This window comes from Mya arenaria, chromosome 13, assembly GCF_026914265.1.
Source record: "Mya arenaria isolate MELC-2E11 chromosome 13, ASM2691426v1".
Lineage (NCBI taxonomy): Eukaryota > Metazoa > Mollusca > Bivalvia > Myida > Myidae > Mya > Mya arenaria.
Window position 1 is genome coordinate 54,792,997 of NC_069134.1, and position 15,803 is coordinate 54,808,799.

The 15,803-nt window shown below is 34.6% G+C and overlaps 1 long non-coding RNA gene across 1 annotated transcript; it reads left to right on the forward strand.

Annotated features, from left to right (window-relative positions):
• Positions 1-2,319: 2,319 nt before the first annotated feature.
• LOC128212963 (uncharacterized) lies at positions 2,320-7,776 on the forward strand. Its single transcript, XR_008257651.1, has 3 exons — positions 2,320-2,435; positions 7,221-7,379; positions 7,621-7,776. It is a non-coding gene; the product is annotated as an uncharacterized LOC128212963 (long non-coding RNA).
• Positions 7,777-15,803: the final 8,027 nt, after the last annotated feature.

A 15,803-nucleotide genomic window follows, 5' to 3' on the forward strand; every position in this document is an offset into this window, starting at 1 on the left:
AGCACAAGTTAAACAGTATCTTAATACAATGTATTTAATACATGTAGTATTATCAAAAATCATACACAACTTGTGACAAGTTTTATCAAATTAATTCTCTATTTTATGTATGAATACAACAAATGCAACAAAAAATGCATTTCAACAAGCAGTTTTATTTTTTAAATTTTCAGGAAAGATTTTTCATTGTTTTGAATGATCAGGACAATGAAGAAATTGACAGACTTAATAATAATTAATTGCAACAGAAATTACTCAATGCATTTATAGCAGCTGATTGCTTTTTGTTCACAAAATGACTTGTATACTTGTAAATATGGTAAACATATATATTTTCAAGTGGGGTTTAATTAAAATAATTCAGAAAAAAAACCAAAGATTTTTCAGTTTGCTGTACAACAAAAATTTAGAATGATAAGAAGTTTGTCTTAAAGCATTAATATTTTAAGTTTTCTGATTTGTCACAATTTGATAGAGAATTTCACAAGCAGATCCAGTGGGATGGGGACCCCCCCCCCCCCCTCCCAATATCTAAGATCAGTTTTGTTTCAATATAGTAGAAAAAGGAAAAAGAGTTATAAAATAATATCCCCAAAATGCACCATTTCGATCAAGAAAATGTGAAAATTTCAAACACCACTGCCAATGCTTTTAACTAAATACATTTCAGTTCTGATGGAGGGCTGCAAATTAAATGTTTTTGCCCCTAAATTATGCCTCCCAGTATCAAATACTGAATCCGCCCTTGAATTTCCCATTGTAAATCAAGCCTCAATTGCATAATTGAAGGATCAACAGCCTTTTAGCTAGGATCAACAGCCTTTTGATGACTGTAGATAGTACAAATTTCTATTAAAATCACTGAACCTTATTTTCACCCAGAATTATGAACTGAACTTTCCACAAACTCTAAAGTTGTTGATTTATGAATTTTTTCAGTCTTTCTTGTTTTTATTTGTTTTATTATTTTTATGGATAACTCCCTTTAAGCGGTTCCTAAAAGTGTTAAATCATGTGATTATGGGGGATAAAGGCCCATAACTCTAGCTCAATGATTTGTTTACAGATTTATTATACAACATACTTTCAATATGGCAAAATAAGTGAGTATCACTTAAATGAAAACCAACCATTGTTGTATTTAAAATGTGAATGACGGTCTTTAAAATCTCAAAGTCTCTTTTTGGCCAATATAAATTAATTGCTTTTCAACCATTTTTTTAAATGGGGGTATTTTGTTGTTCATTAGATGAATGTTCATGCTCTTTCTTAATGCATAAGGGGCCATAAACATGAGTTTCTAGACAAACCACAATCAAGATCATAACATTTCTCCTTTTTTATAAGTCAATGTTTCACATTGAAGAATAAACTCAGTTCCTAGACAGTTCTGGACCGATATGCAAATACATACTGGTACACTAGATCAACATTTTTATTTGAGTCAATATTTGAAAGTGGCGGCAAAAAAAAAGGATGTCGGGGTATGAAAATCCAGCAATGAATTGATAGTTGCCTTATTGTTGTAGTGTGCATTGTATTTGGGGAAGCAGCAGCTTGGTTAGTTAATAAGAATTCCATCCTAACTTTTGAGTGTTTTTTTGGCTAGAGTCCAACACCGGACACACTGTTCATCCAAGGTTAACTTTTATGTTAAATGCAAGGGTGTCTTGGTAAGTCTTTAGATAAAAGGGAGAGGGGTGAAGTTTGTGGGTAATCCTATACGAACATGGGGCATCGGTTAGTGTTTTAGTGATCATAGGTTCGAGCCCATCATTGGGCCCACTTTTCCTCACAGATTTACTGTTAACTGTTATGGTGGAGGTCATTCTTTGATAAAATACAAGTAATTATCAAATCACTCACCTTTATCACTCATAATTTTATCTTCTTAAGTAGAGTGCAACACAGCATTCCATTAAAAATGCTGACTTAAAACAGCCAAATGTAAAGCAATATTATGGAATGCTGGTTGTTCCAATTTCCTTGTTACGGCTTGTATCAAAAAATCTCCAATGTGTATAACCTGTCCAAGTCCTCGCAAGTATTAGTTAAATGGCACTGCAATTATTGTTTGGTAAATCAATCCATTTCAACCAGCTGCCCCAACATACGAGCACGGTCGTAAAAGTTTAAGATCGTCTGCATTTCATTATCGCTACCTTATTTTGTGCCACTGACTTGTCTGTCATTGATGGTTTCTGAAAGCGTAAAAATTAAATACAGTATGGATTTTGATAAACGACAGTGTGGATTTAGGCAGGTGCGTGTTTACACAATTACGTCATTGATATCTGTGTAAAACACATAAGTACACCACAGCGAACAAAATTGCTGGTTTGTAAAACCTTGGAAGAGGCTTTAAGGAAAATCCAGGAGCTGGAAATGCAAGATAATTTGTGCCTGACTCTAGTACGAAGAATTTTGGGAAGACGGTATTAAATATTTCCATAATTTTATGCATTATTTAACTATTGATGCTTGCAAATCATTTTTTTCAGCAAAGCACACAGTGATTTGGTGGGAATGAGCTTAGTCATTCTAAAATGCCGTCCAGGCTTTTTTTTAATGATGGTTAGCCAGGCTAACCATCATTAAAAAAAAGCCTGGACGGCATTTTAGAATGACTAGGAATGAGCTGAATTTTGACCTTTACAAAATTTATTGACATTTAACCTAAACTAACCTAAACAAGTTAAACAAATGACAATTGGCTTTATAATGGTAGTCCTAGTTGGGCCTCATGTTCTACAGCACTGTAGTTTATCAAATGATCATATATCTTTATACTGGTAGTCATAGCTGGGGGACACGTTCTAAAGCACTGTCGTTTATCAAATCACCATATATCTTTACACAGGTGGTAATAGCTTTGGGACACGTTCTAAAGCACTGTAGTTTATCAAATGACCATATATCTTTTAACAAGTAGTCATAGCTCGGGGACACGTTCTAAAGCACTGTAGTTTATCAAATGACCATATATCTTTATACAGGTAGTCATAGCTCGGGGACACGTTCTAAAGCACTGTAGTTTATCAAATGACCATATATCTGTATACTGGTAGTAATAGTATTGGGACACATTCTAAAGCACTGTAGTTTATCAAATGACCATATATCTTTATATAGGAAGTCATAGCTCGAGGACACGTTCTAAAGCACTGTAGTTTATCAAATGATCATATATCGTTATACTGGTAGTAATAGCTTTGGGACACGTTCTAAAGCACTGTAGTTTATCAAATGACAATATATCTTTACACTGGTGATCATAGGTGGGGGACACATTCTAAAGCACTGTAGATTATCAAATGACCATATATCTTTATACTGGTAGTCATAGCTTTGGGATACGTTCTAAAGCACTGTAGTTTATCAAATGACCATATATCTTTATACTGGTAGTCATAGCTGGGGGAAACGTTCTAAAGCACTGTAGTTTATCAAATGACCATATATCTTTATACAGGTATTCATCGCTGTGGGACACGTTCTAAAGCACTGTAGTTTATCAAATGACCATATATCTTTATACTAGTAGTCATAGCTGGGGGACACGTTCTAAAGCACTGTAGTTTATCAAATGACCATATATCTTTATACAGGTAGTAATAGCTTTGGGACACGTTCTAAAGCACTGTAGTTTATCAAATGATCATATATCTTTCAACAGGTAGTCATAGCTGGGGGACACGTTCTAAAGCACTGTAGTTTATAAAATGACCATATATCTTTATACAGGTAGTCATAGCTCGGGGACACGTTCTAAAGCACTGTAGTTTATCAAATGACCATATATCTTTATACTGGTAGTAATATCATTTGGACACGTTCTAAAGCACTGTAGTTTATCAAATGACCATATATCTTTATACTGGTGATCATAGGTGGGGGACTAATTCTAAAGCACTGTAGATTATCAAATGACCATATATCTTTATACTGGTAGTAATAACTTTGGGACACGTTCTAAAGCACTGTAGTTTATCAAAAGACCATATATCTTTATACTGGTAGTCATAGCTGGGGGACACGTTCTAAAGCACTGTAGTTTATCAAATGACCATATATCTTTATACAGGTAGTCATAGCTGGGGAACACGTTCTAAAGCACTGTAGTTTATCAAATGACCATATATCTTTATACAGGTAGTCATAGCTGGCGGACACGTTCTAAAGCACTGTAGTTTATCAAATGACCATATATCTTTATACAGGTAGTCATAGCTGGGGAACACGTTCTAAAGCACTGTAGTTTATCAAATGACCATATATCTTTATACTGGTAGTAAAAGCTTTGGGACACGTTCTAAAGCACTGTAGTTTATCAAATCACCATATATCTTTATATAGGTAGTCATAGCTCGAGGACACGTTCTAAAGCACTGTAGTTTATCAAATGATCATATATCGTTATACTGGTAGTAATAGCTTTGGGACACGTTCTAAAGCACTGTAGTTTATCAAATGACCATATATCTTTATACTGGTAGTCATAGCTGGGGGACACGTTCTAAAGCACTGTAGTTTATCAAATCACCATATATCGTTATACTGGTAGTCATAGCTGGGGGACACGTTCTAAAGCACTGTAGTTTATCAAATGACAATATATCTTTATACTGAAGATCATAGGTGGGGGACACATTCTAAAGCACTGTAGATTATCAAATGACCATATATCTTTATACTGGTAGTAATAGCTTTGGGACACGTTCTAAAGCACTGTAGTTTATCAAATGACCATATATCTTTATACTGGTAGTCATAGCTGGGGGACACGTTCTAAAGCACTGTAGTTTATCAAATGACCATATATCTTTATACAGGTAGTCATAGCTGGGGGACACGTTCTAAAGCACTGTAGTTTATCAAATGACCATATATCTTTATACTGGTAGTCATAGCTCGGGAACACGTTCTAAAGCATTGTAGTTTATCAAATGACCATATATCTTTATACTGGTAGTAAAAGCTTTGGGACACGTTCTAAAGCACTGTAGTTTATCAAATCACCATATATCTTTATACGGGTAGACATAGCTGGAGGACACGTTCTAAAGCACTGTAGTTTATCAAATGACCATATATCTTTATACGGGTAGTCATAGCTGGGGGACACGTTCTAAAGCACTGTAGTTAATCAAGTGACCATATATCTTTATACTGGTAGTCATAGCTTTGGGACACGTTCTAAAGCACTGTAGTTTATCAAATGACCATATATCTTTATACAGGTAGTCATAGCTGGGGGACACGTTCTAAAGCACTGTAGTTTATCAAATGACCATATATCTTTATACTGGTAGTCATAGCTGGGGGACACGTTCTAAAGCACTGTAGTTTATCAAATCACCATATATCGTTATACTGGTAGTCATAGCTGGGGGACACGTTCTAAAGCACTGTAGTTTATCAAATGACCATATATCTTTATACTGGTAGTCATAGCTGGGGGACACGTTCTAAAGCACTGTAGTTTATCAAATGACCATTTATCGTTATACTGGTAGTCATAGCTTTGGGACACGTTCTAAAGCACTGTAGTTTATCAAATGACCATATATCTTTATACTGGTAGTCATAGCTGGGGGACACGTTCTAAAGCACTGTAGTTTATCAAATGACCATATATCTTTATACTGGTAGTCATAGCTGGAGAACATGTTCTAAAGCACTGTAGTTTATCAAATGACCATATATCTTTATACAGGTAGTCATAGCTTGGGGACACGTTCTAAAGCACTGTAGTTTATCAAATGACCATATATCTTTATACGGGTAGTCATAGCTGGGGGACACGTTCTAAAGCACTGTAGTTTATCAAGTGACCATATATCTTTATACTGGTAATCATAGCTTTGGGACACGTTCTAAAGCACTGTAGTTTATCAAATGACCATATATCTTTATACAGGTAGTCATAGCTGGGGGACACGTTCTAAAGCACTGTAGTTTATCAAATGACCATATATCTTTATACTGGTAGTCATAGCTGGGGGACACGTTCTAAAGCACTGTAGTTTATCAAATGACCATATATCTTTATACTGGTAGTCATAGCTGGGGTACACGTTCTAAAGCACTGTAGTTTATCAAATGACCATATATCTTTATAAAGGTAGTAATAGCTTTGGGACATGTTCTAAAGCACTGTAGTTTGTCAAATGACCATATATCTTTATACTGGTAGTCATAGCTGGAGAACATGTTCTAAAGCACTGTAGTTTATCAAATGACCATATATCTTTATACAGGTAGTCATAGCTTGGGGACACGTTCTAAAGCACTGTAGTTTATCAAATGACCATATATCTTTATACTGGTAGTCATAGCTGGGGGACACGTTCTAAAGCACTGTAGTTTATCAAATGACCATATATCTTTATACTGGTAGTCATAGCTTTGGGACATGTTCTAAAGCACTGTAGTTTGTCAAATGACCATATATCTTTATACAGGTAGTCATAGCTGGAGGACACGTTCTAAAGCACTGTAGTTTATCAAATGACCATATATCGTTATACTGATAGTAATAGCTTTGGGACACATTCTAAAGCACTGTAGTTTGTCAAATGACCATATATCTTTATACAGGTAGTCATAGCTGGGGAACACGTTCTAAAGCACTGTAGTTTATCAAATCACCATATATCTTTATACTGGTAGTCATAGCTGGGGGACACGTTCTAAAGCACTGTAGTTTATCAAATGACCATATATCTTTATACAGGTAGTCATAGCTGGGGGACACGTTCTAAAGCACTTTAGTTTATCAAATGACCATATATCTCTATACTAGTTATCATAGCTTTGGGACACGTTCTAAAGCACTGTAGTTTATCAAATGACCATATATCTTTATACAGGTAGTCATAGCTGGGGGGCACGTTCTAAAGCACTATAGTTTATCAAATGACCATATATCTCTATACTAGTTATCATAGCTTTGGGACACGTTCTAAAGCACTGTAGTTTAACAGATGACTGTATATACTCCGGTACATATCTATACCTAACACTGGTTTATATGGCAGGAAGTATATTGTCTTCAGCTGTGTTCTTATTCCACTGACCATACACATTTATATTAGAGATTTTGACTGGACTTTACCTTAAAAGCTCTGTTTTTTTATTAAATTCTCTTACCATATAACTCTATAAAGGTGACTTTCTCATGCACTGTAGGTCAATTGACAGATGTTCATTTTTTTTAGATTTGGCCTAAAAAGACCTGTAGCAGTTAACAAGCTATTAGATGCACAATAGCACAAAATGACCACCACCACTATCACCCTAAAGTGTGTGCTTGGTGTCTGTCTACACGTGCTTGCTTCTGGAATGTTGAAGAACAAACTGTGTTGAAACGCCAACTGGTAAGACTGTGCTTTGTGTTTGTAATTTTGTATGATAAGACATTTATTGTTTCCGCCAGGCCTAAAGGAAATGTCTATGAACAAGTACAGGTCTATACACAAGTACAGGATTGAAATATAAACAACGATTTAAAGAGTATTGAGTTGATGAGTGAGAACAAAAATGATATACCCATGTACATTTACATGTTCAATAAATAGTGCATCTCATACTCTGAATAATAATTCATTTTGCTATTAGGAGTTGGTCATGGACCTTTGCCGCCCTTCATCCAGAGCCTTCCACAGAGATGGCAGATATATCGCTGCCTGGACCAACAGTTGACCATGCCGTTGAGTCCATGATATCAGTAGCAGCCATGAAAACATCTACAGAATTACATCTGCGGCCGTGGCTATTAATAGATACATTCTGCACCACTTCCATGTGTAAGAATAGAACTTTCCAAGTCCTCAGCATAAGCATTTCTGTATTTAAAACAAAAAATAATTAAAAATAAATAAATATAGTTTTAAATAATTATATACAGGCAAAGTAAATTATATAATTTGTTTCATGAATGTGTTGTTTTTTTAATTGCTGTTAAAGCAACAGTGTGCACCAGATGATCAAATTGCAAGTTTATTAAGTTTAGCAGTTATTTTATATTTTTCCATTCAAAAAGATTACTGGGTATGTCTACCTAGTAGAATTAATTTCTTATGCGTGATTGGCTAGTCGATGTTATCACATGATATAACCAAGTTAGGTGTATAGCTTTAATATACCACTTGATTGAAGTAAGCCTTCGTAGCACAGTTGATACAACACTGGACTTCAATTTCGGTGACACATTTTTTTTTACATGTTTGTACTTTTTTACAATTATGACATAAAAGCGTAACACATTCTATTAAATAATTGTCCTGAGATATGTTACAGAAAAAAAACTTTTTTAGTTCCAATCTGGTGTACAGTCCCTTTAAGGCCTTATACCGTACTTGTAGACTTATTGTTTATGATAGTCTGTTTAATCATTTTATTGTATATGGGCAACATTTTATGTAACATCACTTTATGTAAAAAGTAAGCCTTCGTAGTACAGTTGATACAACACTGGACTTCAATTTTGGTGACACATTTTTTTTTACATGTTTGTACTTTTTTTTACAATTATGACATAAAAGCGTAACACATTCTATTAAATAATTGTCCTGAAGATATGTTACAGAAAAAAAACTTTTTTAGTGCCAGTCTGGTGTACAGTCCCTTTAAGGCCTTATACCGTACTTGTAGACTTATTGTTTATGATAGTCTGTTTAATCATTTTATTGTATATGGGCAACATTTTATGTAACATCACTTTATGTAAAAAAAATTTATAAAAAGTCACTGTGAATATAAACAGTTTTCAAATATGTACATTAAAATTGCAGGCTGTCAGTTTGAAACGTCTCTACTCTGACAGAAGGAAGGGAATGAATACCCAGGATTGTTCCTCAGGAAAATCTCTTCAACAGGCTGTTGTCAGTTTGCATGCTCTTTGGATGGAATTACCCTACCTTGGCTTGCAGAGAATCTGTGATATAAAAGACCTCTTTTGTGCTGCATTGTGTCATTGATTTATTGTATTTTATATGTATTATGCCACTATTGTAAAAACAAATGGGCATATGTTTTAGCGTATGTTTTCAAACAGACACATTTATATTTCAAACAGACACATTTATATTTTTGAATAATTTGAAAATACATTTTGTAGGTTGACTTCAATCCATGAAACATTAATGGTAGGTTATATTTGACCAGAACATGACAAGTATTGTTTTCGGAGTTTTTTGGTCGAAGGTGAAGGTAATGGCTAACAGTGGTTATTCTGCACAATGAACCTTGAATTCTTTGACCTAGGACCATTAATATTTAGTGATTGATATATCAGTCCAACTCATATGTGAAAGGGACATGATGAAATTGAGCAAGAGCTTATTAGCATTGCAAATTATCATTTGTTCATTTTTAGCTCGACTATTCGAAGAATAGGTGGGCTATACTATCATTAACAATTCTGCGTTAAAGTTTTCATTTTATGTAATAAAATCAAGAGTTTTTATCCAATGGTAATCAAACTTGGTGAGACTATTTGTCGGCATGTTATCTTGAAGATGTATGAATATGGGTCATCCCTGGTCAAATTCTAGGTCACTAGGTCACATCTTAGAGAAAATATTTCCATGTCATAAATTCAACATTTTTTTCATATCTTTATGAAACTTGGTCAGAATATTTGTCTGCATACTATCTTGAAAGTTTTTTAATATGGGTCATCCCGGGTCAAATTCTAGATCACTAGGTCAAATCTTAGGAAAATCATTCCGCATCATAAATTGAACAATTTTTGTCAAATCTTTATGAAACTTGGTCAGAATATTTGTCTGCATAATATCTTAAAAGTTCTATAATATGGGTCATCCCCGGTCAAAACCTAGGTCACAAGGTCAAATTTTAGAAGAAAGAATCCCACAGTCATAAAAATTCATTAATTTTAGTCAAATCTTTTTTAAACTTGGTCAGAATATTTGTCTACATGTTGTCTTAATCATTTGTGAATATAGGTCACCTCAGATCAAAAACTAGGTCACTAGGTCAAATCTTAGGAAATACTTTCCTGATGTCATAAAAAAAATCCATGCTTACCAAAGCTATCCATATCAGGTTAATAACTAAATTCAATTGTTATTTTATAAACACACATCCCAATCATGAATTTCAGATCTAACCATATTTTTCAAAAATTTAAATTTTAATTAACTTTAAAAATATTTGTGTACATGAAATCTTAGATGATAAAGTGTGTCATCTAGGGTCAAAAACTAGGTCTCTGGGACAGATCTTTTTGGAAAAGCTGATGTATTTATAAAATGTTCGTTTTTCCTCACACAAATGGAATAGTTTCTGTTGATCAGGTTATTTGTATGAATGATATCTCCGATAAATATAAATATGGGTCTTTTTGGTTAAAAATACTAGGTCATTAGCTCAAATCCTAGGTTTGCAAAATTGCATTGTCAAATAAAAAATCAAGCTTTATGCGGCGTTGCCGCGTTGGCGTCTTGTTATTTTTTTATTTTGACAGGCACATTTTTATAATCTGAACCAAATCAAACCTTGTTTTGTCACATTGTGATTCTTATTCACTTTTTTTATTTGATTGTTTTATTGCTTTTTACAGGCACATCACATTATTATTGTATTTACGTCCAATTCCAAGAGGCGTAGTAGAGCGCACTGTTTTACGACAGCTCTTGTTAACCTGTAAAGTGAAACCTGGTTATAAAAATGACATGACTGTGTCATTGTGTTGGCAGGCCAGGAGGAGGGCAGCATCAAATACATCTACAAACTTAGGTATACAAAGTATTATAGAATTGCTTTCGGGGCCCATAGGATCAAGGTCACTAAAACTAAAAAAATATTGAAACTTAATCGCACAACAAAGGCTTAATTAATTAGGTTTGTCTGTCAATCATTGAAAACTTGTTGTTTTTTTTTGCATTGCAGCATTTCATGCTTAATTTTTATTTTGTCTCTTTATTGCATATTGCCTTTATCATTATTGTATTCATTTCTAAGACAAAGCAGCATATAGTTGAGGGCACTGCCCCATGACAGCTCTTGTATATCCTAAAAAGAATACAATAGTGATATACCCTGATATAGGTAGTTTTGGTACATTATCACGGTTTTAATTTTAGCTTTACTGGCCAAAGATCAGAATATCTGATGTGATGGCAATGTGTACGTAGTATGTGCTTCCTAGCGCCTGTAAACAATTGCTTGTGAACACCATACAGTCTTTAGTTATGATTGTATCTCAATAAAACAGTATTTAGATATCCAATAGAGCTCGGTTCCTTTCGAAAACCAGTCAGATCTGCCCATGCATGCCTAGATTATAGGCCTTGAACGTCTGTGCGACTGTAAACAATTGCTTGTGAACATGGTACAGTCTTCAGTTTTAATTGTATATAGATGAAACTTGTACAGTATTAAGATATCAATTAGAGCTTGGTTCCTTTCGAAAACCAGATCTGCCCATGCATACCTAGATTATGGGCCTCAAAAGTAAAAAAAAATGCTATTTTTAGCCAAGTCTACATGAGCGAAGTCTATTTTTAGACAAGTTTACATGAAAAGTCACAAATTCATGTGAAAATTGTTCAAATTAGGCCCCTGGGGTCATTATTGGCCACGCCACTGGGTTCACCGGTTTGGTATACTAAATTGGGAAATGTTTGAAAATCTTTATGTCTGAAACAACTATGCAGACCCTTGTTATTTTGAATAAGGATTATTTTATTGGTCTGCTACCATGGTTGTTCAAATTATGCCCCTAGGGTCAAAACTGGCACTGCCCCCAGGGGTCACAAGTTTTTTAAGAAATATTTTCAAAATCTTCTTGTTTCAAACCACAAGGCTCATATCTTTGATATTTGTTGTGGAGCATCATATGTAGACCGTCTAGCAAAACAGTTGAAATTATGTGCCCTGGGCCGGGGCCACCATCCATTTTGTCCTTTTAAAGCTACAAAAATGAAAATTTGACCAATAGTACAGTTTTGTAGCAAATTTTATTCTCCTCAGATGACCTTTACTTGGCACATATTAGAATACTAGTAGTTCATGCAACTAATCTGCTTACAACACTTTCTGTTCTCAGATGTTAAATGTGTAACGTTTTAAGCTAACTCAAACACAAAACGTGAACAATATGTTTGTTGGCTATTACTCATACATACATGCTCTGGATCAAAAATAACCACATGAGCCATGCCACTAGAGCATAGGCACTCATGGGCCTCTTGTTTTTTTTAGAAAAAAAGCATACAGACCAACCCTATTTATTTTAGAAGTTAGCTGAAACTAAGAACTTTTTTTACCTTACTTTTATATTAGATTGTGTATTGCTAAGATTTTTGCTTAAAGCTCCATTTAAGGTAACTGTTTCAAATGTAACAGCTTTTGCCTTCAAACTTTTAAAATTTCATTGAACCAGTGGGTTCATCATGATGCACATCTGTAAATGTTTCTCCCTAATATGGGCTTTTATGTATGCAAACAGAACATTGAACAATTGGCTTTCTGTGTAAAGTAAACCCTGTCCAGAACATTTGTCAAATTGCTGTGTCAGCACTTGTTTGAATGGATTTATTTTATTTTCATATTATGATTTCAAATAAAGTATTTAAAAATGTTGATTTCTTGTATGAAGTGATTACTATAATCCTTATAAGGTCAACAGGAAGCTTGAAAAAGTATCTGTTACATGTATTAAGGCATGATTAAAATCATTTTTCCATTTTGCAAAAAGCAGATGGTTAATTTATACCACCTTCAGGTAGTCATGATGAACTCTTCAAAGATATCCCAGGTAAAGGTAGTCACGATAAACTCTTTCAAGTTATCCCAGGTATGCATGGTCACCTCTTAAAAGATATCCCAGGTATTCATGATCACCTCTTCAAATATATCCCAGTTATTCATGATCACCTCTTCAAAGATATCCCAGTTATTCATGATCACCTCTTCAAAGATATCTATCCCAGGTAGTCATGATCACCTCTTCAAAGATATCTATCCCAGATAGTCATGATCACCTCTTCACAAAGATATCCCAGGCAGTCATGATCAACTCTTCAAAGATATCTCAGGTATTCATGATCACCTCTTTAAAGATATCCTAGGTAGTCATGATCAACTCTTTAAAAATATCCCAGATATTCATGATCATCACCTCTTCAAAAATATCTCAGGTATTCATGATCACCTCTTCAAAGATATCCTAGGTAGTCATGATCAACTCTTTAAAAATATCCCAGATATTCATGATCACCTCTTCAAAGATATCCCAGGTAGTCATGATCACCTCTTCAAAGATATCCCAGGTAGTCATGATCAACTATTAAAAGATATCCCAGATATTCATGATCACCTCTAAAAGATATCCCAGGTAGTCATGATCCCCTCTTCACAGATATCCCAGGTAGTCATGATCAACTCTTAAAAAATATCCCAGGTAGTCATGATCACCTCTTCAAAGATATCCCAGGTAGTACGGTAATGATCAACTCTTAAAAGATAACCCAGGTAGTCATGATCAACTCTTTAAAGATTTCCCTTTGTAACCATGCAGTTGTTGCAAGCATACTTTAAAGCCCTGGTGAAGGGGAGATCAATGCAAACTGAACATGGATGGTTTGTGTGGAAATGAGCCCACTTTTTTGGTAGAAAGTTCTATGTGATTAGTTAAACAACAGGTCAAATTGCAGATGATGTTAGCAAAATGATGCATGAAGTTAAATGACAGGCCATAGCTGTCAGACTTGAAAGGAAATTCACTTGGTGGTTTAAGCGTGAACAAAAGCCAAGATCAATCAATGCTTCAGATCCTTGATCTATGTATTCCAGGGTGATTTGCAAACGAAAGTGTATAATAGTTACTGTGTACTTTCAGGAGAATTAATTTGTGGCACAGTTCACATAAGTTCCGCTTATGTTGATTTTTCCATGCAGATAAGTAACCATACTTGTATGAAAAATTATTTCTCAATTTCACCAAGCATAGAAAACTACCAACAATGGAAGTGTTTTTTGTCACAGACTCAATCATGTCATCTAAAATCCACACAATTCTTTCATATTTTTTCAATCTTCTCTTCAACTTTGGCCCATTTCAGATGAACTTTTTTCAAAGCACAGTAAAAAAGACCTTTATCATATAGTTTCTTGTAATTCCTCAGGTGAATCCAAATTTGTTTAACTAGTAGTTGCTTCACATAATCCAACCTATTTTTGTATATCTTCTTAATCCAATGTTCTTGTAACTCCTCAGGTGAATCCAATTGTTGAGCTAGTAGTTTTCTTCACATAAACCTATTCTTGTAGATCACTTTCTTAATCCAATGTGACCTTTTTTCTCTAATTCCATGTCTTCATTAAACCAAAAGTTACCTATTTCTTAACACATCCAGTGAAGACTTTCTTTTAAGTCTTTACTGATTCTAACCACATTTCTTACACTTGTATAGATCCTGAGTTTTATCTGTAGACTTCAAATCAAACAACTTTTTTTTCATAGTTTTCCAAACATAACATGACCTCTTTGCTCCTCAAGTGTATCCAGGTGAACATCCAATTTCAAGTCATGATTCCAGGTGATCAGTTGATAAACTGCATTGCTTAAGATTTAGAACTTCACATCAGCTGTCACCGCCATAACTACTCATATGAAGCATTGAAGGCTGGGGCGTAGCCAGCATTATGCACTTACGCATGTGTGTAACATCAATTTGAAAAATGAAAAAATAAATATGGCAAAAAATGGCATCAAATTCAAGGGCTAAGCTAAATATTGATATCAGAATAAAGGGAAGATCAGCTATAGTAAGCATTTTTCTCTGTGTTGGATAGCTTACTGAGCCTAAATCATTCACTTGGTTACTACAAGGTCGGCGGCCCCGAACCTATAAATCCCTCCAAATACACATCAGTGCCCAACATGTTAGTTCTATATTTCATTTTTTTTCCTTGGGGAGCCCCCCTACAGCTACAGGGATATTCCTCCTTCAACACCATCCCCCTTTCGTGCGTAACATTCAGTAAAGCCTGACTACGCATCTGGAAGGCATATACCAAGTAAACTGAATGCAGTACTTAAAAGTGACTTGCTTTTGTTTTTGGACCAAATATTAGTTTTCCCGGTAATGCATCTGAAAAAAACAATTTTTATCATTTTTTTATGTTATGAATAATGCAGAAAAAAATCCAGTGCATAAAAATTTATTTTGGTTTTTGTGGGGTTCAAACCCACGCCAGGAAAAACCAAGTGAACAGTAAAAAAAAACAGCCGGCTAGTCAACACAGCCACCGGGACTTTAACAAAAATGGTGGATATGTTGGCCCCTTATGGAAACATTCATTATATCACATGATACATTGTCAATCAACCAATCAAACAACACATCAGCCGTAATTAATTTTGAATACACGTTTGAAATTGTGGTCTTCAACATTATTTTGCTAAAGGGTTCCAGCTTTTGATATTTTTGTTTTAACACTCCTTTCCTTATGATTTAACACTTAACAAATTACGTGTCCCCAAGCTATTACTACCAGTATAGAGATATATGGTCATTTGATAAACTACAGTGCTTTAGAACGTGTCCCCAAGCTATTACTACCAGTATAAAGATATATGGTCATTTGATAAACTACAGTGCTTTAGAACGTGTCCCCAAGCTATTACTACCAGTATAGAGATATATGGTCATTTGATAAACTACAGTGCTTTAGAACGTGTCCCCAAGCTATTACTACCAGTATAGAGATATATTGTCATCTGATAAACTACAGTGCTTTAGAACGTGTCCCCAAGCTATAACTACCAG